We start from the raw sequence: 25,284 nt of genomic DNA, 5'->3' as shown, positions 1-25,284 counted from the left end.
TGTGTGTGTGTGTGTGTGTGTGTGTGTGTGTGTGTGTGTGTGTGTGTGTGTGTGTGTGTGTGTGTGTGTGTGTGTGTGTGTGTGTGTGTGTGTGTGTGTGTGTGTGTGTGTGTGTGTGTGTGCTATCTACACTAGACTGTGTGTGTGTGCGTGTGCGTGCGTGCGTGTGTGTGTGTGTGTGTGTGTTTGGGGTATACATCAGTACTGTTTGTGAATATTGAGATTTAGTAAACATTTTTAAACCATAAATCACTGTCATCGCTTCGAGCGAAAAATAAAACGATTGCAGTGGACGGAGGAGGTATGAAAGAGAAAGCATATCATGAGTATAGTTCTACATTTTATAGTTTTCTTTATGTTGAAAAGCTGTCATTTTTTTAAATGGGGGGGTGTTTAGCACGCACACTACTATGCTTTTCTTGTTTGTGGTGCAGCGAGTTAATGACACAAAGTTGACATTGTATTTTTATTGTCAATGTTTAATAAGAACCATTTTTTTAAGACCAAGTGAGATTCTCACAAACGTTTTTTGTGAATCACACTTTTTCTTGAAGCTATAAGTTTGTGGTGAACCAACTCCTTGTGTTATGGTGTAGGTGACTAACTCCATGTGTTATGGTATAGGTGACTAACTCCATGTGTTATCATACAGGTGACTAACTCCTTGTGTTATGGTATAGGTGACAAACTCCTTGTGTTATCATACAGGTGACTAACTCCTTGTGTTATGGTATAGGTGACAAACTCCATGTGTTATCATACAGGTGACTAACTCCATGTGTTATCATACAGGTGACTAACTCCTTGTGTTATGGTATAGGTGACTAACTCCTTGTGTTATGGTATAGGTGACTAACTCTATGTGTTATGGTATAGGTGACTAACTCCTTGTGTTATGATATAGGTGACTAACTCCTTGTGTTATGGTATAGGTGACTAACTCCTTGTGTTATCATATAGGTGACAAACTCCTTGTGTTATGGTATAGGTGACTAACTCCATGTGTTATTGTATAGGTGACTAACTCTATGTGTTATGGTATAGGTGACTAACTCCTTGTGTTATGATATAGGTGACTAACTCCTTGTGTTATGGTATAGGTGACTAACTCCTTGTGTTATCATATAGGTGACAAACTCCTTGTGTTATGGTATGGGTGACTAACTCTATGTGTTATGGTATAGGTGACTAACTCCCTGTGTTATGGTATAGGTGACTAACTCACTGTGTTATAGTATAGGTGACTAACTCCATGTGTTATGGTATAGGTGACTAACTCTATGTGTTATGGTATAGGTGACTAACTCCTTGTGTTATGGTATAGGTGACTAACTCCTTGTGTTATGGTATAGGTGACTAACTCTATGTGTTATGGTATAGGTGACTAAGTCCTTGTGTTATGGTATAGGTGACTAACTCCTTGTGTTATGGTATAGGTGACTAACTCTATGTGTTATGGTATAGGTGACATGTGTTATGGTATAGGTGACTAACTCTATGTGTTATGGTATAGGTGACTAACTCTATGTGTTATGGTATAGGTGACTAACTCTATGTGTTATGGTATAGGTGACTAACTCCATGTGTTATGGTATAGGTGACTAACTCTATGTGTTATGGTATAGGTGACTAACTCCATGTGTTATGGTATAGGTGACTAACTCTATGTGTTATGGTATAGGTGACTAACTCCATGTGTTATGGTATAGGTGACTAACTCTATGTGTTATGGTATAGGTGACTAACTCCTTGTGTTATGGTATAGGTGACTAACTCCTTGTGTTATGGTATAGGTGACTAACTCCTTGTGTTATGGTATAGGTGACTAACTCTATGTGTTATGGTATAGGTGACTAACTCCTTGTGTTATGGTATAGGTGACTAACTCTATGTGTTATGGTATAGGTGACTAACTCTATGTGTTATGGTATAGGTGACTAACTCTATGTGTTATGGTATAGGTGACTAACTCCATGTGTTATGGTATAGGTGACTAACTCTATGTGTTATGGTATAGGTGACTAACTCCATGTGTTATGGTATAGGTGACTAACTCTATGTGTTATGGTATAGGTGACTAACTCCATGTGTTATGGTATAGGTGACTAACTCTATGTGTTATGGTATAGGTGACTAACTCCTTGTGTTATGGTATAGGTGACTAACTCCTTGTGTTATGGTATAGGTGACTAACTCTATGTGTTATGGTATAGGTGACTAACTCCTTGTGTTATGGTATAGGTGACTAACTCCTTGTGTTATGGTATAGGTGACTAACTCTATGTGTTATGGTATAGGTGACTAACTCCTTGTGTTATGGTATAGGTGACTAACTCCTTGTGTTATGGTATAGGTGACTAACTCTATGTGTTATGGTATAGGTGACTAACTCCATGTGTTATGGTATAGGTGACTAACTCTATGTGTTATGGTATAGGTGACTAACTCCTTGTGTTGTGATATAGGTGACTAACTCCCTAACCGCCTGGTTTGTCTCTATCTCTACAGCTATAAGCGTGTGGTGACAAAGCAGCGAGCGGCCGTGGCGGTGGTGGTGTGTTGGACTGTGGCCTTCATCGTGGGCTTGACCCCCATGCTGGGCTGGAACAACCTCTGGAGGTAGATAGCTATGTATTTTAAATTAGTTTTGTGTTGTTTGCTAATTGCAATGTGACATTGTCCGTGTTCAAAACGGCTTCCTATTCTCTATATAGTGCACTACTTTAGACCAGGGCCCTATTCTCTATATAGTGCACTACTTTTGAACAGGGCCCCATAGGGTTGCCGTTTCATGCTCCCCAATTGTCCTTTCAATCGTGTATTTATAAATCATTAATCTATTCTAGTTCTGCTATTGATACTATGTATCTATAATCTACCCAATTCAAAGTAAATAACACCTCTCTCTATCTCACTCTCCCCTCCCCGTACCCTCTCATTTCAATTCAAGAAACATATGGTAACATTGCCAAAACAAGTGAAATAGATAATAAACAAAAGTGAAATAAACAATACAAATGAACAGTAAACATTACACTCACAGGAATTCCAAAATAATAAAGACATTTCAAATGTCATATTATGTATATACAGTGTTGTAACAATGTGCAAATAGTGAAAGTACAAAAGGGACAATTAATAAACATAAATATGGGTTGTATTTACAATGATGTTTGTTATTCACTGGCTGCCCTTTTCTTGTGGCAACAGGTCACACATATTGCTGCTGTGATGGCATTGTGGTGTTTCACCCAGTAGATATGGGACTTTATCAAAATTGGGTTTGTTTTCTAAATTCTTTGTGGATCTGTTGTCACGCCCTGGTCGAAGTATTTTGTGTTTATCTTCATGTATTGGGTCAGGCCAGGGTGTGGCATGGGGTTTTTGTATTGTGGTGTGTTTTGTCTTGGGGTTTTGGTGTTGGTATTGGGATTGTAGCTTAGTGGGGTATCTAGCAAAGTCTATGGCTGTCTGGAGTGGTTCTCAATCAGAGGCAGGTGTTTATCATTGTCTCTGATTGGGAACCATATTTAGGCAGCCATATTCTTTGAGTTTGTCGTGGGTGATTGTCCTTCGTGTCTTTGTTCCTGTCGCTGTGTTAGTTGACAAGTATAGGCTGTTTCGGTTTTCGTTACGTTTATTGTTTTTGTAGTGTTTGTGTTTATTCGTGTTTACGTTGATTATTAAACATGGATCGTAATCTACACGCTGCGGTTTGGTCCGACTCTCCTTCACACCTAGAAAACCGTTACATCTGTGTAATCTGAGTGAAATAAGTGTCTCTAATATTGTCATACAAGGCTATGCTCACTGAGTCTGTACATAGTCAAAGCTTTCCTTAAATTTGGGTCAGTCACAGTGGTCAGGTATTCTGCCACTGTTTAATCTCTGTTTAGGGCCAAGAAGCATCCTAGTTTGCTAAAAAAAAAAAGTTAATTCTTTCCAATGTGTCAAGTAATTATCTTTTTGATGTCTCATGATTTGGTTGGTTCTAATTATGTTGCTGTCCTGGGGCGCTGTCTGGACCAGCTTGCTTAGGGGACTTTTCTCCGGGTTCATCTCTGTAGGTGATGGCTGTGTTATGGAAGGTTTGGATATCGCTTCCTTTTATGTGGTTGTAGAATTTTAACTGCTCTTTTCTGGATTTTGATCATTAGCTGGTATCGGCCCAATTCTACTCTGCATCCATTATTTGGTGTTTTACGTTGTACACAGAGGATATTTTTGCAGAATTCTGCATGCAGTCTCAATTTGGCGTTTCTCCCATTTAGTGAATTCTTGGTTGATGAGCGGACCCCAGACCCCACAACCATAAAGGGCAATGGGTTCTATAACTGATTCAAGTATTTTTAGCCAGATCCCAATTGGTATGTCGAATTTGATGTTCCTTTTGATGGTGTTGAAGGCCCTTCTTGTCTTGTCTCTCAGCTTGTTCACAGCTTTGTGGAAGTTACCTGTGGCGCTGATGTTTATGCCAAGGTATGTATAGTTTTTTGTGTGCTCTAGGGCAACGGTGTCTAGATGGAATTTGTATTTGTGGTCCTGGCGACTGGACCTTTTTTGGAACACCATTATTTTTGTCTAATTGAGATTTGCAGCCAAGGCCCAGGTTTGGCAGAATTTGTGCAGAAGATCTAGGTGCTGCTGTAGGCCCTCCTTAGTTGCGGACAGAAGAACCAGATCATCAGCAAACAGTAGATATTTGACTTCAGATTCTAGTAGGATGAGGCCGGGTGCTGCAGACTGTTCTTGTGCCCTCACCAATTTGTTGATATATATTGTCACGCCTTGGTCAATATGTTTTGTGTTTTCGTTATATATTTTGGTCAGGCCAAGGTGTGACATGGGTTATGTGTTGTGTTCGTATTGGGGTTTTATAGCATTGGGATTGTGAATGATTAGGGGTGTGTCTAGTTAGGCTTGGCTGCCTGAGGCGGTTCTAAATCAGTGTCAGGTGATTCTCGTTGTCTCGGATTGGGAACCGTATTTAGTAGCCTGAGTTTCACTTTGTATTTTGTGGGTGATTGTTCCTGTCTCTGTGTAGTGTTCACCAGATAGGCTGTAATAGGTTTCTCGTTCCGTTTGTTGTTTTTGTATATGTTATAGTTATTTCATGTTACGCTCTTCATTCATTAAAGTCATGAGTAACAAACACGCTGCATTTCGGTCCGACTCTCTTTCGACAAACGAAGAACGCCGTTATATATGTTGAAGAGGGTGGGGCTAAAGCTGCATCCCTGTCTCACCCACGGCCTTGTGGAAAGAAATGTGTGTTTTTGCCCATTTTAACCGCACACTTGTTGTTTGTGTACATGGATTTTATAATGTCTTATATTTTTCCCCAACACCACTTTCCATCAATTTGTATAGCAGACCTCCATGCCAAATTGAGTCTTTTATAAAGTTTTTTATAAATCAACAAAGCATGTTTAGACTTTGCCTTTGTTTTGCTTTGTTTGCTTGTCAATTAAGGTGTGCAGGGTGAATACGTGGTCTGACGTACTGTAGTTTGGTACAAAGCCAATTTGACATTTGCTCAGTACATTGTTTTCACTGAGGAAATGTACAAGTCTGCTGTTCACCCCCTTTTGTCTTCCTCCCGACAGGCTGCAGCAGAACGGTTCCCTGAACGAGGATCTCATCATCACCTGTCAGTTTGAGAACGTAATCAGCATGGACTATATGGTCTACTTCAACTTCTTCGGCTGGGTATTATAACATCTCTATGTAGTATATCAGCTGGGTATTATAACATCTCTATGTAGTATATCAGCTGGGTATTATAACATCTCTATGTAGTATATCAGCTGGGTATTATAACATCTCTCCTTATGTAGTATATCAGCTGGGTATTATAACATCTCTCCTTATGTAGTATATCAGCTGGGTATTATAACATCTCTCTTTATGTAGTATATCAGCTGGGTATTATAACATCTCTCTTTATGTAGTATATCAGCTGGGTATTATAACATCTCTCTTTATGTAGTATATCAGCTGGGTATTATAACATCTCTCTATATGCAGTATATCAGCTGGGTATTATAACATCTCTCTTTATGTAGTATATCAGCTGGGTATTATAACATCTCTCTATATGCAGTATATCAGCTGGGTATTATAACATCTCTCTTTATGTAGTATATCAGCTGGGTATTATAACATCTCTCTATATGTAGTATATCAGCTGGGTATTATAACATCTCTCTTTATGTAGTATATCAGCTGGGTATTATAACATCTCTCTATATGCAGTGTATCTTATGTTCATAAGACTTGAGGTCAGGGCATCTGATGTTGTTTGTTGAACTAAAGCATTTCAGGGATACATGTATTGCTATTTAGTAGCTCTGTAGCTCAACTAGTGCATGGGGTAAAACATGGTACTGGAGATAACCTGGACTGGACTATTTTCCACTACAGGTGCTGCCTCCTTTACTCCTCATGCTGGTCATTTACACAGAGATCTTCTACATGATCCACAAGCAACTCAACAAGAAGGTGAGGTGACCACCACCCTCCTCCACTTCCATGTAGCCTCGCCCCACCTCTGTTTGTGATATCTTGCCAATTCCTTGTCACTCATTGTCATGCCGAACAGGAGACTTCCATAAGTCATAAGTCTCAATAGTCACACCCGACTGACTACCTCATCCCCATATTATTACTTACACTCTTGCTCTTTTGCACCCCAGTATCTCCACTTGCACATCATCATCTGCACATCTATTACTCCAGTATTAATGCTAAATTGTAATTATTTTCACCTCTAGGGCCTGTTTATTGCCTACCTCCCTACTCTTCTACATTTCCACACACTGTACATAGATTTTTCTATTTTTATTTTACTTTGTGTTATTGACTGTACGTTTGTTTATGTGTAACTCTGTGTTTTTGTCGCACTGCTTTGCTTTATCTTGGCCAGGTCGCAGTTGTAAATAGGAACTTGTTCTCAACTGGCCTACCTGGTTAAATAAAGGTGTTCTCAACTGGCCTACCTGGTTAAATAAAGGTGTTCTCAACTGGCCTATCTGGTTAAATAAAGGTGTTCTCAACTGGCCTACCTGGTTAAATAAAGGTGTTCTCAACTGGCCTACCTGGTTAAATAAAGGTGTTCTCAACTGGCCTACCTGGTTAAATAAAGGTGTTCTCAACTGGCCTACCTGGTTAAATAAAGGTGTTCTCAACTGGCCTACCTGGTTAAATAAAGGTGTTCTCAACTGGCCTACCTGGTTAAATAAAGGTGTTCTCAACTGGCCTACCTGGTTAAATAAAGGTGTTCTCAACTGGCCTACCTGGTTAAATAAAGGTGTTCTCAACTGGCCTACCTGGTTAAATAAAGGTGTTCTCAACTGGCCTACCTGGTTAAATAAAGGTGTTCTCAACTGGCCTACCTGGTTAAATAAAGGTGTTCTCAACTGGCCTACCTGGTTAAATAAAGGTGTTCTCAACTGGCCTACCTGGTTAAATAAAGGTGTTCTCAACTAGCCTACCTGGTTAAATAAAGGTGTTCTCAACTGGCCTACCTGGTTAAATAAAGGTGAAATCAAATTAAAAAGAAGGAGATGGCAGAAACAAGGAGATGGCAGAAACAGACTCGAACCAAGGTCACTAGATGATCTATCTAGGGGAAATGGATCCCCTATAAAAGCTATATCAATTATTATTTGTTATTTACAATAATACATTATTAAAGGTAATCTTTATTCTTACAGGCTTGCACCACCAACCACACCGATCCCAACAAGTACTACAACAAGGAACTCAAACTGGCCAAGTCCCTGGCCCTGGTCCTCTTCCTGTTCGCCATCAGCTGGCTTCCCCTCCACATCATCAACTGCATCACGTTGTTCTGTCCGACCTGCGACAAACCCCTGTTCCTGATCTACATCGCTATATTACTCACGCACGGCAACTCAGCCGTCAACCCCATCGTCTCGCCTTCCGCATCAAGAAGTTCCGAGACGCTTTCCTGAAGATCTGGAAGCAGTACTTCTGTTGTAAGGACGTACCCGCCATCTTGAACCAGCCTAGTGAGAAGGATAGGAAAGAGAACCAGAATGGCAACGGAAACGGGAATCCTAATCCGAACAGAGACTCACAGCCAGCTCTATTGCCACCACAACAAGGGCAGCAGCCTTCACTAGAGCAGATGCAGGAGGTCAAGCCCCAACGGCCACAGTCTCACAATGATGACCCAACACAGTAGAAACCCCCAATGGAGCTCAACAATATCTAACTAACCCCGGGAAACAGAAGGGAGTTTCTACATTGATGTGTCAGAAACCCTATGCGTTACTATGTCTTGGGAGATGAGTAGAGGTTGTTTAACAGGAGTCAGAGGCATCCTCATAGTCATTCTGAATGTATAGCTAGCTACCAATGGAGGAGTGTGACATGGTGAAAGAAAAGTTTAACCAGTTTACTTTTTGTACCTTGCACCTGAAAGTCATTGGATGTGTTGTGTTTACACCTTTTTTGAATGAGTGTGTGGCATGTTACCGACTGAATGGAAGGATTCAGGAGCAGAGTTTGGCGACTTGCAGGACTTGTAAAGATATCTTACAGACTGTGAAATCACATTTGAACAGGCGGAGGTGTATTTGAGTTTGAGGCAGAGGAAAAAACATTGAAAAGGAGTATCAGGGTTTATACGGTAAAAACATTGAAAAGGTGTATTAGGGTTTATACGGTAAAAACAATGAAAAGGAGTATTAGGGTTTATACGGTAAAAACATTGAAAAGGAGTATTAGGGTTTATACGGTAAAAACATTGAAAAGGAGTATTAGGGTTTATACGGTAAAAACAATGAAAAGGTGTATTAGGGGTTATACGGTAAAAACATTGAAAAGGAGTATTAGGGTTTATACGGTAAAAACAATGAAAAGGTGTATTAGGGTTTATACGGTAAAAACATTGAAAAGGAGTATTAGGGTTTATACGGTAAAAACAATGAAAAGGTGTATTAGGGTTTATACGGTAAAAACATTGAAAAGGTGTATTAGGGTTTATACGGTAAAAACATTGAAAAGGAGTATTTAGCCCCATGGTGGAGGTGTCATACCCATAAAAGCTAGAGGTCAAACAGGTAAATGGTTCCAATCATTTTTCCACCATTCATTTTTCCCACAGGGGATTTTAGAAACACTTCAAATAAGGGCAGTGTTTCATGTAGGTTTACCCTGGCGTGATGTTTTGATTACCATGTAAATCTCTCTCGGACAAGGTGACTTTTATCAACATATTCGACTCTATTTACTCTCAGAATTGAAAATGCTAATTAGCATCAAAGTAGAAATCCCTGCAGGTCATCTCTATCTGACACCTTTGCTAACAGGTATTGTGTCAATATAAAACTTGCACAAGACAGTAAACAGAATTGTCCATTTAAAGAAATGTAGCCAATTTATTAATTACTACATTAGGCTAACATTGACCCTGCTGGTCATCTATGAACGTTTGAACATCTTGGCCATGTAATTGTTATATTTCTCAATCCGGCACAGCCAGAAGAGGACTGCCCCCCGCCCTCATAGCCTGGTTCCTCTCTGGGTTACTTCCTAGGTTCCTGCCTTTCTAGGGAGTTTTTCCTAGCCACCGTGCTTCTACATCTCCATTGCTTGCTGTTTGGGGTTTTAGGCTGGGTTTCTGTATAGCACTTTGTGACATCAGCTGATGTAAAAAGTGCTTTATGAATAATTTTGATAGATTGATTCATAGTTAATCCAGAGATTCTTACCTTAGCCTCGATTCCGCAGTCTCATCCAGATCAACATGCCATTTTTAGTTCTTTATGCTAGACACACTGGCATTTAATTCTGAGGCTATGAAAATTGATCTAATTCACCTTATTCTAGAGAGATTTACATGGCAATCAAAACGTCACGCCAGGGTAAGCCTACACGAAACACAGACCTTATTTTAAGTGTTTTTTAAAATCCCCTATGAAAAAAATGTTTGGTGGAAAAACGATTGGAACCATTTCCCTCTTTGACCGTTTGGTTTTATGGGTATTATGACTCATTCTGTGGTACTCTATTAGGGTTTATGTGGTAAAAAAAAACATTGAAAAGGAGTATTAAAGTTTATACTGTAAAAACACTGAAAATAATTATTAGGGTTTATATGCTAAAAAAGGGTAATGAAAAATTTGCAATAATGTAAGGGCATTATTCAATCAGACCAGATTTAGGAGGTGTCAGAGGTGAAACTGCTTTAGAGCTGTCAAGTCCACAAGCAGCTCCTGGAATTATATCTATAGCGGACATTACCACTGGCTACACGGAATCCTATGTAGCCTTGTTTACCGATTCGAATGTTAGATGTAATCTAGGCTGATAGAAATCCTCATTATTTTGTATAATGATTTTCAATTTGAGCATCATCTATATAGCCTAGACTTTCTCGTTCTGAACTTCTAACGTGAATGGGAGGGGTGTCGCTTCGTGACAATGATCAAGAGCAGTTGCACCGATTTGACAGCTCCGACGTAATTACACCTCAGACACAGCAACAACATCAGCTATAATACGGGTTTCGGCTATCGCCAGTTAACGCTTGATCTGATTGAATCTAGGCCTAAATCTCTTTGATAATGAGACATCTTAATAACAAACTGATCTGGAGACACTAAGCTTCAATTCACAGTTAACAGAACAGTGGATCTTTATGACATTGTGAAATTGAAAAGGAACTGGAAGTTGATGTGATTCTCATCACAAAATGTGCAAAATACAACACTGACTGTGAGGTTAATCAATGTCACGTTCTCAAAATGTTTTACATTTTACCATGTACAAAGATGGCTTATAAACCGAAACAAAATAATCTTATGTTTTTTTTTGTATTATTTAAAAAATAAAATACATTTTTAATTTAACTAGACTAGTCGGTTAAGAACAAATACTTATTTACAATTGACGGCCTACACCGGGTCAAACCCGGAAGACGCTGGGCCAATTGCATCATGGGACTCCCAGTCACAGCCGGATGTGATACATCCTGGATAAAACAACATGAAAATGTGACTTAAAAGGGTTACAGATGTTCCAATTGTCAAACGATAAGGTTCATCTTCCTGCTGTTCATTAAACTGAATTGATTTGAGCTGAGAAAGGCGTAATATGAATGTAAGGATGTGAATGTGAATTAAATGTGGCAGCTAGTCAGCTATGAATGGACACATATCTTGATTCAGGGTCTTAAGACACAAGAAGCACAGCAGAGGAATGAGTGGAGCTTTGTTTCCCTCTCCCTCCCCTCTACACCTCTCCCTCCCCTCTACACCTCTCCCTCCCATCTACACCTCTCCCTCCCATCTACACATCTGCTCTCCTCTCCCTCCCTTCTACACATCTGCTCTCCTCTCCCTCCCCTCTACACCTCTGCTCTCCTCTCCCTCCCTTCTACACATCTGCTCTCCTCTCCCTCCCCTCCACCTCTGCTGTCCTCTCCCTCCCCTATACACCTCTGCTGTCCTCTCCCTCCCCTCTACACCTCTGCTGTCCTCTCCCTCCCCTCTACACCTCTGCTCTCCTCTCCCTCCCCTCCACCTCTGCTGTCCTCTCCCTCCCCTCTACACCTCTGCTCTCCTCTCTCTCCCCTCTACACCTCTGCTCTCCTCTCCCTCCCCTCTACACCTCTGCTCACCTCTCTCTCCCCTCTACACCTCTGCTCTCCTCTCCTCTCCCTCCCCTCTACACCTCTGCTATCCTCTCCCTCCCCTCTACACCTCTCCTCTCCCTCCCCTCTACACCTCTGCTCTCCTCTGCCTCCCCTCTACACCTCTGCTCTCCTCTCCCTCCCCTCCACACCTCTGCTCTCCTCTCCCTTACCCTCTACACCTCTGCTCTCCTCTCCCTCCCCTCTACACCTCTGCTCACCTCTCTCTCCCCTCTACACCTCCCCTCTCCCTCCCCTCTACACCTCTGCTTACCTCTCTCTCCCCTCTACACCTTTCCTCTCCTCTCCCTCCCCTCTACACCTTTCCTCTCCTCTCCCTCCCCTCTACACCTTTCCTCTCCCCTCTCCCTCCCCTCTACACCTTTCCTCTCCTCTCCCTCCCCTCTACACCTCTGCTCTCCTCTCCCTCCCCTCTACACCTCTCGGAGGACAAACGATAAGGACAAAAATGTGTCTGACATGACGGTTTTGTAACTCCTCAATTTGAATTATTCCTCCCCTCCCTCCTTCCTCTGCCATCGCTCCCTCCAATACTACATTCCTCCCTCCCTCCCTCCTTCCTCTGCCATCGCTCCCTCCAATACTACATTCCTCCCTCCTTCCTCTGCCATCGCTCCCTCCAATACTACATTCCTCCCTCCCTCCTTCCTCTGCCATCGCTCCCTCCAATACTACATTCCTCCCTCCCTCCTTCCTTCCTCTGCCATCGCTCCCTCCAATACTACATTCCTCCCTCCCTCCTTCCTCTGCCATCGCTCCCTCCAATACTACATCCCTCCCTCCCTCCTTCCTCTGCCATCGCTCCCTCCAATACTACATTCCTCCCTCCCTCCTTCCTCTGCCATCGCTCCCTCCAATACTACATTCCTCCCTCCCTCCGCCCAATAATGCTGATCTGCTACAGAGAAGAGAGAGAGAAAGAGAGAAAGAGGCACATGGGAGGGGCTAGGGGGATTCATTCCAACTGAAGGAGCTTTTGAAGAATATTCTCTCTAGCCCTTCCTTTCAGGGCCTGGTATCTGTGTGTGTGATTGGCTGTGGATGGGGGATGACAGCATAGAGAAGATGCTCTTAAGAAGCGTTTATCCCTCTTCTGAAACCAGCTGGAGATAAGAGTTGCTTGGCTTTTTGATCCCACTCTCTCTGCTCTCTACAACTTCTCTGTGTGAATGTCCCAAATGGCTCCCTGGGGTGCCATTTGGGACTCAGTCATACATTAATCGTATTCAAGACTACATGCCACTGAACGGGGCCATTTCTTCGGGCCACGGCCTTAATCAGTGTTTTAATCTGTCTGGACAAACTGACTGACTGACTGGCTGAGGATTCAACATGGAAATTCAGATTCAGACTGTATCTATAGAATTACTGTATCTAGCTCAACTGTTTTTTGCTTTGTTTGCATAATGCTTGTACGTAGCCTGTTTGGCCGGTTGCCTGTTTTTGTGTTATCATGCCAACTTGTTGTCACTCACTGTCATGCCTTAATGACAGCTACGGATTTGAAAAGAGCACAGATCTGGGATCAGGCTAGCACAGATCTGGGATCAGGCTAGCACAGATATGGGATCAGGCTAGCACAGATCTGGGATCAGGCTAGCACAGATCTGGGATCAGGCTAGCACAGATCTGGGATCAGGCTAGCTTGGAATGGCATCCTGCACGTCCTTCTTTCTTTGGATAATTTTTTTTTTGCCATTGTTTGTGTCTCAATTGGCATCCTGTTCGCCTATAGAGTACACTACTTTCATCCAGGGCCCTTTGGCCTATGGTAGTGCATAGGGCTACGGTCAAAACTAGTGCACTATATCAGGAATAGGGTGCCATTTGTAATGCACGCATCATATTTGACCACACTCGCTGTTGGTACAGTGTGAGGAGGAGAATGTATTATATTGAAGTTTATTGTACAGTATGTAGAGTCTAAATATGTTTTTCTTTACCTTTATTTAACTAGGCAAGTCAGTGAAGAAGACATTCTTATTTTCAATGATGGCCTAGGAACAGGGGAGGGGGTTAACTGCGTTCTTTCAGGGGCAGAATGACAGAATTATACCTTGTCGGCTCGGAGATTTGATCTTTACAACCTTCTTGGTAACTAGTCCAACGCTCTAACCACAAGGCTACCTGCCACTCCAAACGACTATATGACTGATGCCCAGACTGTGTCTAATGATGCTTTAGGCAGTAGGTGTTTATATGTAATACTGAGATTTTATCATAACCATTATCTCTATCCAATGGGTGCATACTGAAATAATCAGGGCCCGTATTTACCACAAAGTGTCTCAGAGTAAGAGTGCTGATCAAGGATCAGGTCCTTCCTTGTCCATGTAATCTTATTTATAATGATCTGAAAGGCTAAACTGATCCTAGATCAGCACAGCTACACTGAGACTGTGAATGCAGACCCAGTTGTGTTAAATGTAAAGGGAAAATTGTTTTAACTTTAATCAACCTGCTGCCTGTATATTGATGTGATGATGAGATATGTATTTAAATATCACACTTGGAGAATAAAATGTTTAAAATGACTGAATAAATGATGATAATATCATGTTCTTCAACAGTCCTTAACTACTGTAACTTACCTCATTTGCACTCACTGTATATAGAACTTTTGTTTTCTTTTGTTCTACTGTATTATTGACTGTATGTTTTGTTTATTCCATGTGTAAATCTGTGTTGTTGTGTGTGTCGAATTGCTACGCTTTATCTTGGCCAGTTCGCAGTTGCAAATGAGAACTTGTTCTCAACTAGCCTACCTGGTTAAATAAAGGTGAAATAAAAAATGTAAAAATTTAAAAAATGTTACTGGTGCCATGTAGAGATAATGGTGTAATGTTACTGGTGCCATGTAGAGATAATGGTGTAATGTTACTGGTGCCATGTAGAGATAATGGTGTAATGTTACTGGTGCCATGTAGAGATAATGGTGTAATGTTACTGGTGCCATGTAGAGATAATGGTGTAATGTTACTGGTGCCATGTAGAGATAATGGTGTAATGTTACTGGTGCCATGTAGAGATAATGGTGTAATGTTATTGGTGCCATGTAGAGATAATGGTGTAATGTTATTGGTGCCATGTAGAGATAATGGTGTAATGTTACTGGTGCCATGTAGAGATAATGTTGTAATGTTACTGGTGCCATGTAGAGATAACGTTGTAATGTTACTGGTGCCATGTAGAGATAACGTTGTAATGTTACTGGTGCCATGTAGAGATAATGTTGTAATGTTACTGGTGCCATGTAGAGATAATGTTGTAATGTTACTGGTGCCATGTAGAGATAATGTTGTAATGTTACTGGTGCCATGTATAGATAATGGTGTAATGTTACTGGTGCCATGTAGAGATAATGGTGTAATGTTACTGGTGCCATGTAGAGATAACGTTGTAATGTTACTGGTGCCATGTAGAGATAATGGTGTAATGTTATTGGTGCCATGTAGAGATGATGTTGTAATGTTACTGGTGCCATGTAGAGATAATGTTGTAATGTTACTGGTGCCATGTAGAGATAACGTTGTAATGTTACTGGTGCCATGTAGAGATAATGGTGTAATGTTACTGGTGCCATGTAGAGATAATGGTGTAATGTTACTGGTGCCATGTAGAGATAATGTTGTAAAGTTCTTGGTGCCATGTAGAGATAATGTTGTGCATCCTATGAACTAATATGGGTGGATAGGAATGCAAAGCTACGGGTAATTTACCAACGTTATGTTAATTTCAGTAATGTTGGTAATTAATAGAAAATATATGGCAATCTATCGTAACTTTGGTAATTTATATTTGAATGACTTTGTAAAAAAAAGTCTGCTTCAATGGAAAATAGCCTAATTAATGACAAAAGCATCTAATCAACAATGGCATTATTTTACATTTTCTCTGCAACTCGTCCAACTATTGATGCTAAAACAATGGCAACAAATACATATTGACATAGTAAAATAAATAAAAGTGTGTAAAAAAAAAATATATATATATATATTTAATTCCCGAAACCCTCATATTAAACAACCAATGGTATTCACTTAATTGCTGATTTATATGTGGTATAGGGTTTTACAGCTTTGTCATTCCATTGTTTTATTTTTAAATCCTATTATTGAATGATTTCATATATTTTACAGAGAGCGGGCCAGAGTAAATAACAGACACCTGTGATAATCTGAAGTACCCCCAAAAGGGCATCTAGATGCCTCTTGTAATAGATTACATCAAATCCTTGAAATATTCTACAATTCCGGTAGTTTACTGGTACACTTTGAAGGTTTACGGTAATATAACCTTCCTTTACAACCCTAGCTCTGGGCAAAAGCAGGTTTACGGTAATATAACCTTCCTTTACAACCCTAGCCCTGGGCAAAAGCAGTGTCCACATCACTACTGTTGCTAGGTGATCACTGATGATCAACAGCTACTTAAAGCTTCCAGAAAGAACAGAGACCTATAGAAACAGACAGTATGTAATGTCATGTAAAAATGTAGCATGCCAGCATTCTGTGCATTATACCTCCATAAGCAAGCAAGCATTACTTTGGAAACATTACAGCATGTTGGCCAAGAGAACAGTATTATATGAAGGCATTAGAGATCTGTACATACGAACACCAAAGCATACAGGAAAGGTATTTAACCAGTTAAGTGTCGGTGGTTCTTGCTAACTAACGTCACACTTCCATTGGAATGTATTGTGGAACTCTACTTATCAATGGCATTCAAAATCAAGCACATGATACTGATGTGAGCATGGTGCAGAGAGCATATCTTATTATTAGTCACAGTGGCGTAGCCAGAAATTCGGGAAGGTGGATGGTCCTACGAAAATTTGGATGGGCCAAAAATTACTTTCAAAAGTGCAGTTTTATAGCTAATCTCATGCTATTCTACACGTTTTGCAATGTGGCTGAGAGAAAATGTTGCTTTTTTTAAGCTAATTTCCTGCAATTCTACACATTTTGACAATGGGAAAAATGGGCAGGTTTGTTGTTAATATTACCTCAGTTTTTATCCTATCACATCGAATTAAACTCTGTAACTGTTCCAAAGTGTAATATTAATAACTTCACCAGGCTCAAAGGGATATTATCAGTGTCTGCTTCTTTTTTTTTGACCCATCTACCAATAGGTGCCCTTCTTTACAAGTCATTTGAAAACCTCCCTATTGATGAATCTGTGTTTGAAATTCACTGCTCAACTGAGGGACCTTAAAGATAATTGTATTTGTGCGGTACAGAGAGGAGGTAGGCAATCAAAAATCCTTTTAAACACTATTATTGCAGACAGAGTGAGTCCTTGCAATTTATGATGTGACTTGTTCAGCACTTCTTTTTTTTTTGTAATAAAATACAAATAATATCCCGTTTGGAACACTGACAAGTAAAAGAGCATAAAAATAATATAAATAAATAAAACAAAAATGTGTTTATTTATTTTGCTCAATCTGATTGTGTGGGCCTGGCCCAACCATGCCTAAACCCCAGATTAATTACCACTTCCTGACTCATAATTACCAGAATGATAATCAACAGGTCCACAACAGGTTAATGGTAATAGTGGCTAGGTAGCTGCTGTCTAAATCACTTATTATCCAATATGTGATACAGCAAGGCAGTGCGATGGGCGCTTGGATGCTTATGAGATAAGAGTTATTGCTTGGTTGAGCAGTCAAATTCTGTTCCGGGGTCTCTGACTGAATGCAAAGAACATCTGGGTACAAGGTGTGTGTGTGTGTGTGTGTGTGTGTGTGTGTGTGTGTGTGTGTGTGTGTGTGTGTGTGTGTGTGTGTGTGTGTGTGTGTGTGTGTGTGTGTGTGTGTGTGTGTGTGTGTGTGTGTGGTGGGTGGGTGGGTGGGTGGGTGGGTGGGTGTGTGTGGTGGGTGGGTGGGTGGGTGGGTGGGTGGGTGGGTGGGTGGGTGTGTGTGTGTGTGTGGGGGTGGGTGGGTGGGTGTGTGGGTGGGTGGGTGGGTGGGTGGGTGTGTGGGTGGGTGTGTGTCTATGAATGAATGCAAAGAATCGCTGGATATTTGAGGGGCATCTTGATGTTTCCCCTAGCCTAAGTCCCAGATCTGTTTGTGCTGTCTTGCCTTCTCCATGACAGCAGTGGAGTTAGCAAGACAGCACAAACAGATCTGGGACTCAGGCTAGCCAGACCATGGGGTTCTTGTGATAACAAGAACAACAAACCCCACAGCAGAATCTCATGTCATTTTCTCCTGCTTTTAAAATCCATATGTCAGAGAATGTAGCAGACATCATTATTATTATCGGTTTATAATTATACTACAGATTGGTCTGGTTTATAATTATACTACAGATTGGTCTGGTTTATAATTATACTACAGATTGGTCTGGTTTATAATTATATTACAGATTGGTCTGGTTTATAATTATATTACAGATTGGTCTGGTTTATAATTATACTACAGATTGGTCTGGTTTATAATTATACTACAGATTGGTCTAGTTTATAATTATACTACAGATTGGTCTGGTTTATAATTATACTACAGATTGGTCTGGTTTATAATTATACTACAGATTGGTATGGTTTATAATTATACTACAGATTGGTCCGGTTTATAATTATACTACAGATTGGTCTGGTTTATAATTATACTACAGATTGGTCTGGTTTATAATTATACTACAGATTGGTCTGGTTTATAATTATACTACAGATTGGTCTGGTTTATAATTATACTACAGATTGGTCTGGTTTATAATTATACTACAGATTGGTCTGGTTTATAATTATACTACAGATTGGTCTGGTTTATACCATGAAGGTCGATGGTTCTTTTTCAATATTCCAGGTGTTTTACATGTAAGGTATAATCAATGAGGGGCTGTGGAGTTCTATGCAAATAGGAGTCAATCCATAGCAATGGGATTCAAGTTTCAGACCATGAAAATGTCCCAAGTCACACCCTATCACCTACATAGTGCACTACTTTTAACCAGGGCCCAGAGCTGAGTAGTGCACTGTGTAGGTGATAGGGTGCCATTTAGGGCACATGACTTGTTATCTTATCTTAGCAGCCCTTCCCGAGCAAATTCCTCCTGTTTCTGGGTAAGAGTGGATATCGTTTTAAGGTCCTTCTGTTTCTGGGTGAAAGTGGAGATATCGTGTTAAAGTCCTTCTGTTTCTGGGTGAGAATGGAGATATCGTGTTAAAGTCCTTCTGTTTCTGGGTGAAAGTGGAGATATCGTGTTAAGGTCCTTCTGTTTCTGGGTGAAAGTGGAGATATCGTGTTAAAGTCCTTCTGTTTCTGGGTGAGAGTGGAGATATCGTGTTAAAGTCCTTCTGTTTCTGGGTGAAAGTGGAGATATCGTGTTAAAGTCCTTCTGTTTCTGGGTGAGAATGGATATCGTGTTGAAGTCCTATTTCTGGGTAAGAGTGGATATCGTGTTGAAGTCCTTCTTTCTCTGGGTGAGAGTGGATATCGTGTTGAAGTCCTATTTCTGGGTAAGAGTGGATATCGTGTTGAAGTCCTTCTTTCTCTGGGTGAGAGTGGATATCGTGTTGAGGTCCTATTTCTGGGTAAGAGTGGATATCGTGTTGAAGTCCTTCTTTCTCTGGGTGAGAGTGGATATCGTGTTGAAGTCCTATTTCTGGGTAAGAGTGGATATCGTGTTGAAGTCCTTCTTTCTCTGGGTGAGAGTGGATATCGTGTTGAAGTCATGTTTCTGGGTGAGAGTGGAGATATCGTGTTGAAGTCCTGTTTCTGGGTGAGAGTGGAAATCGTGTTACGGTCAAGAGTATAGATAAGAGGATGAGGAAATAGCTACAGCCCTTCACATTAGTGAAGCATCTCAAATGGCCCCCTACTCCCTTCATAGTGCACTACTTTCAACCAGGGCCAGTAGGGACGCATCCCATATCATTAGAGCACCAAGGAAAGGAAACGGTGACCTTTCGCTCAACTGACCTATTGGCTCCATTAATGTGGGTTTAGAAACCAACCAGAAACTACAGTTCCACAGGAGGGAGAAGAGGGAGAGGGGGGGGGGGTGGATTCTACCTTTCTCCTTTTTCAACCATCTTGTTTGTTGTTCACATTCTTTCTGAGGTTAACTTAAAGTCCTTCAGTCCAAAGTGAAGGACTTCTCTCACAGCTAGTCAGACTTTATTTGCAACTTGTATCCTAATGACGTCATTGTTTAGGATAAAATGCCCTCCACCTTGTATTGTACACAGATGGCTTATGAACCAAAACAAAATAAACATATATACTTTTTAATAATATATATATATATATATATATATATATATATATATATTACCTTTATTTAACTATGCAAGTCAGTTAACAACAAATTATTATTTACAATGACGGCCTACACCGGCCAAACCGACGCTGGGCCAAATTGTGTACCGCCCTATGGGACTCCCAATCACGGCCGGTTGTGATACTGACTGTTAAAGTCCTTCTTAAAGACGTTTGTTTGGTCGTTTTGTTTTTGACTCTTGGAGATAGCTTACCTTCCACCTTCCTCCAAACTGTACATGCTGCTCAGAAGGCTTGCTGTTACTTCTTAGTGTTGTGAGTCCCACTGTGGGTCCTAATATCAGACTGCCCTCTGTTGGGAATTAGAGGTAATTCAAGCAGGTTCTGCTCAGTAGTGTTAAAAGGGTATATCAGCCCACAGATAGAGGGCACCAAGGTTACAGCTGTGGTTCTCTAATGCAAAGCCGCAGGAAGTAGGGATGCTGAAGGTGCAGCAGCACCCCTTAAAAAAAACATCATACTAAAACGTTTTTTTTTTTATGTTTGGAATTTTAAAAAATCACAAAATGATTGAACTAACCCTTTATTACTCCTGTGTGAGCCGAGAAAACACTCCTCAGCACCGCACAACCAAATGATCTCAGCAGTCTCTCTGTTTTGGCCCTCAGATGAACTGACTATTAGGTTATATTTGCTCTATAAATGAGCCACAACCTTGATCTCAATTCATTACATTTTTGATTCTACAGCCAAATATAGACAATAGAAAACGACTAAAGTAAAAGTGAAAATCACCCAGTGAAATACTACTTGAGTAAAAGTTTTAAAGTATTTGGTTTTAAATATACTTAGGTATCAAAAGTAAAAGTATACATCATTTCAAATTCCTTATATTAAGCAAAGCAGACAGCATCATTTTCTTGTTTTTTAAATGTACGGATAGCCAGGGACATGCTCCAACACTCAGACATAATTTACAAACGAAGCATGTGTTTAGTGAGTCCTCCAGATCAGAGGCAGTAGGGATGACCAGTGAGGTTCTCTGTTTAGTGAGTCCGCCAGATCAGAGGCAGTAGGGATGACCAGTGACCAACTTGATAAGTTTACGAGTTAGACCATTTTCTTGTCCTGCTAAGCATTCAAAATGCAACGAATAATTTTGGGTGTCAGGAGTAAAAAGTACATACTTTTCTTTTGGAATGTAGTGAAGTAAAAGTTGTCAAAAATATAAATAGTAAAGTACAGAAAAAACTATTTAAGTAGTACTTTCAAGTATTTTTTACTTAAGTACTTTACAACACTGATAGACACAATACACAAATAACATCTAGCAGTTTTGAAATGTCAAATCTGTGACTCTGGATGAATTCAGTTTACAGACTGGATGTGGGACCATTTCTAACACACATAACATATGACATCAACCCTCCACCAACAGAACCACATATAGAACATTTAAATAAATATAGCTCCAAAAATATAGTTTCCCTCCAAAAATACTCTAATTTCCTCTTGCCCCGCAGTACAAAGCTATTCCCCACCAAAAGTTTAATTAAAGTAACTCAAGTCACGTTCACCAGCAAATTTGAAAGGTTGTTATGTCTAAAGTTAGAGAGTAGTGGCGTCTTAGTTCAGGGGAATTAGGTAGACTATATTTATCACAATACCATATAATACTGTTACCTAACTCTCTGTAATGTAGGACAATACCGTTACCCAACTCTCTGTACTATGGGACAATACTGTTACCCAACTCCCTGTACTATAGGACAATACCAAATCAAATCAAATTGTATTGGTCACATACACGTTGAGCAGATGTAATTGCGGTTGTAGCGAAATGATTATGTTTATAGCTCCAACAGTGCAGTAATATCTAACAAGTAATATCTAACAATTTCACAACATATACATAAAACACAAAAGTCTAAGTGAAGGAATGGAATGAATAATATATACATATATGGACGAGCAATATCAGAGTGGCATGGACTAAGATACAGTAGAATAGAATAGAATAGGATATGGTATATAAACTCAGCAAAAAACAAAATGTCCCTTTTTCAGGACCCTGTCTTTCAAAGATAATTTGTCAAATAACTTCACAGATCTTCATTGTTTTATTTTTTTTAATTTTTTTTACCTTTATTTTACTAGGCAAGTCAGTTAAGAACAAATTCTTATTTTCAATGATTGTAAAGGGTTTAAACAGATGCGTTGGGAAGACCACACCACCCTCTGGAGAGCCCTGCGGTGTTGCGGGTGGTGCAGTTGCCATACCAGGCGGTGATGCAGCCCAACAGGATGTTCTCAATTGTAAATCTGTAAAAGTTTGTGAGGGCTTTAGGTGCCACGCCAAATTTCTTCAGCCTCCTGAGGTTGAAGAGGCGCTGTTGCAACTTCTTCACCACATTGTCTGTGTGAGTGGACCATTTCAGTTTGTCATTGATGTGTACACCGAGAAACTTGAAGTTTTCCTCCTTCTCCACTGCGGTCCTGTCAATGTGGATAGGGGGGGTGTTCCCTCTGCTGTTACCTGAAGTCCACGATCATCTTGTTTGTTTTGTTGACGTTGACGTTGAGTGAGAGGTTATATTCCTGGCACCACACTCCCAGAGCTCTCACCTCATACCTGTAGGCTGTCTCGTCATTGTTGGTAATCAAGCCCACCTCTGTTGTGTCATCTGCAAACTTGATGATTGAGTTGGCGGTGAGTGTGGCCGAGCAGTCGTGGGTGAACAGGAAGTACAGGAGAGGGCTGAGAACACACCCTATTGGAGCCCCAGTGTTGAGAATCAGCGAAGTTATAGTCAATGAACAGCATTCTTACATAGGTATTCCTCTTGTCCAGATGGGATAGGGTGCAGTGTGCAGTGCAATGGCGATTGCATCGTCTGTGGATCTATTGGGGCAGTAAGCAAATAGGAGTGGGTCCACGTTTGACAGGTAAAGTAGAGGAGATATGATCCTTGACTAGTCTCTCAAAGCACTTCATGATGACATAAGTGAGTGCTATGGAGCGATAGTCATTTAGTTCAGTTACCTTTGCTATCTTGGGTACAGAAACAATGGTGGCCATCTTCAATGTGTGTGTGGACAGCAGACTGGGATAAGGAGAGACTGAATATATCTGTAAACACACCAGCCAGCTGGTCTGCGCACGCGGCTCGGGATGCCATCTGTGCCGGCAGCCTTGCGAGGGTTAACATGCCTAAATGTCTTACTCACGTCGGCCACGGAGAAGGAGAGCCCACAGTCCTTGGTAGCGGGCCGTGTCAGTGGCGTGTGTCGCGTCACGTTACCTACTCTTCCTGGGGTCCAGCTAATTTAAGGCAGTTATATACCATTGAAAACATTACAACACGTTTCACAACAGATTTCACAACATATTAAGAGTGTGCCCTCAGGCCACTACTCCACTACCATCTCTTCACAGGTCCCGTCTGTTACCTAACTCAATACTGTTAGCTAACTCCCTGTACTGTCGGACAATACTGTGTAGTTTGGTAATGTGTTTGTGTTTTTCTGATGCCAAATGGGAACCTGAAAATAATGCAATTGAGGCAGAATAAGTGCGGTCAGATGTATTTTTATGACAATGACATCAGCATGGTTCATCAACAGCTGTTTAACCACAAACCATCCAACCATAGCCTTGTGCCTTATCACTGGAATGCTGTTGAGATGCATTCCTGCAGAGAGTGACTGTGTATACGTTTTTTCGGGGGTCCGTCTGTCAGTTAATTTGTCCGTCCATCTGTCTGTTTGTCCGTCTGTCAGACTGTTGCCCTGGATGAATGTATTATTTCTTTGGCCTCTCAAGGTAGAGGTCAGAAGAGGTCAAAAGAGGTCAATACGCCACCAGTCAGGTGTGCGCCCACAAACACACATACAGTACAGGAGTAATACGGTAATTACCCGCATAAACAAGTCTGAACCAAAGTTTACAGCCGAAGGGCTGAGCCAGTAAAGATTGCTGGGATGGCGGATCTGTCTGGACCTGAGCACCTGACTCACTTCCCTTCTGGTATCAGCTGTCTCAAGAAGGGGGAAATTCCCATGTCTTTCTCATGTCTTTTTCCCTCCTTTCCCAAACAGTGGTTTTCCAAACTTTTCCGATACATCATACACTTCCGTAGACAGAACTGTCAGCAGTATTTGACGTTTGTGAAAGTCAGACATTGTATAACACTCAGTGTGTGAGACCAACAGAGAAGCACAACAATGTTAACTAAGCCAAGGCCCTTCTTAAATATTTTTAGGAATAAAAACAAAAACAAAAACAAGACCTCTCTTAAAAAAGTTATGAAGGCGTCGTCCCAGATAGAAAAGAAAAACAAACGTTAAACAACCAATAGTTTAATAATATCTGGAGCAATCAGAGCCCTCGGCTGTATGCTCTGGCTGTCTCTCTCTCTCTCTCTCTCTCTCTCTCTCTCTCTCTCTCTCTCTCTCTCTCTCTCTCTCTCTCTCTCTCTCTCTCTCTCTCTCTCTCTCTCTCTTTCTCTCTCTCTCTCTCTCTCTCTCTCTCTCTCTCTCTCTCTCTCTCTCTCTCTCTCTCTCTCTCTCTCTCTCTCTCTCTCTCTCTCTCTCTCTCTCTCTCTCTCTCTCTCTCTCTCTCTCTCTCTTTCTCTCCCTCTCTCTCCCTGCGGCTGGCTCTGTGGAGGCTCTGCTGGGTGACAGAGAAAGACACACCCATAAAGGCCACCATTTTATAGCTGTACATAATTAGGCTTTAACCGCTGCGGAAAGGGTTGGCTGTCCATAAATTAACCACAGGACCCTGTGGCCCAGCCCTGCCCAGGATCGGGAGCCAGAGCCTGGGTAGACAACAGACAGAGTCAGCCTTCTGCACTCCCTCGTACTATGGCCCTCAGTCAATACGCCTGTCTCGTCTGCTTTTCAAGACTAAAGAACAAAACACACTGGAAACACATTTGCGAACTGTCTCACTGTCTCAAATTAATCTGAATGGAAGTATCTGAGGGTTGCAGCAAAGTATATTCATCTCAGATCAGATCAAACCCACACTAACCATGCTCTTCATCTCAGATCAAACCGACACTAACTGTGCTCTTCATCTCAGATCAAACCGACACTAACTGTGCTGTTCATCTCAGATCAAACCCACACTAACTGTGCTGTTCATCTCAGATCAAACCCACACTAACCATGCTCTTCATCTCAGATCAAACCCACACTAACTGTGCTGTTCATCTCAGATCAAACCCACACTAACTGTGCTCTTCATCTCAGATCAAACCCACACTAACCGTGCTCTTCATCTCAGATCAAACCCACACTAACTGTGCTCTTCATCTCAGATCAAACCCACACTAACTGTGCTCTTCATCTCAGATCA

The 25,284-nt window shown here is 41.1% G+C and overlaps 1 pseudogene; it reads left to right on the top strand.

Annotated features, from left to right (window-relative positions):
- Nucleotides 1-9,151, top strand: part of LOC124044992 — a 15,981-nt pseudogene extending 6,830 nt beyond the window's left edge.
- Nucleotides 9,152-25,284: the final 16,133 nt, after the last annotated feature.

This window comes from Oncorhynchus gorbuscha, linkage group LG10, assembly GCF_021184085.1.
Source record: "Oncorhynchus gorbuscha isolate QuinsamMale2020 ecotype Even-year linkage group LG10, OgorEven_v1.0, whole genome shotgun sequence".
Lineage (NCBI taxonomy): Eukaryota > Metazoa > Chordata > Actinopteri > Salmoniformes > Salmonidae > Oncorhynchus > Oncorhynchus gorbuscha.
The sequence above is the reverse complement of the archived record's forward strand: the minus strand, read 5'-3'. Positions and strand labels throughout refer to the sequence as shown.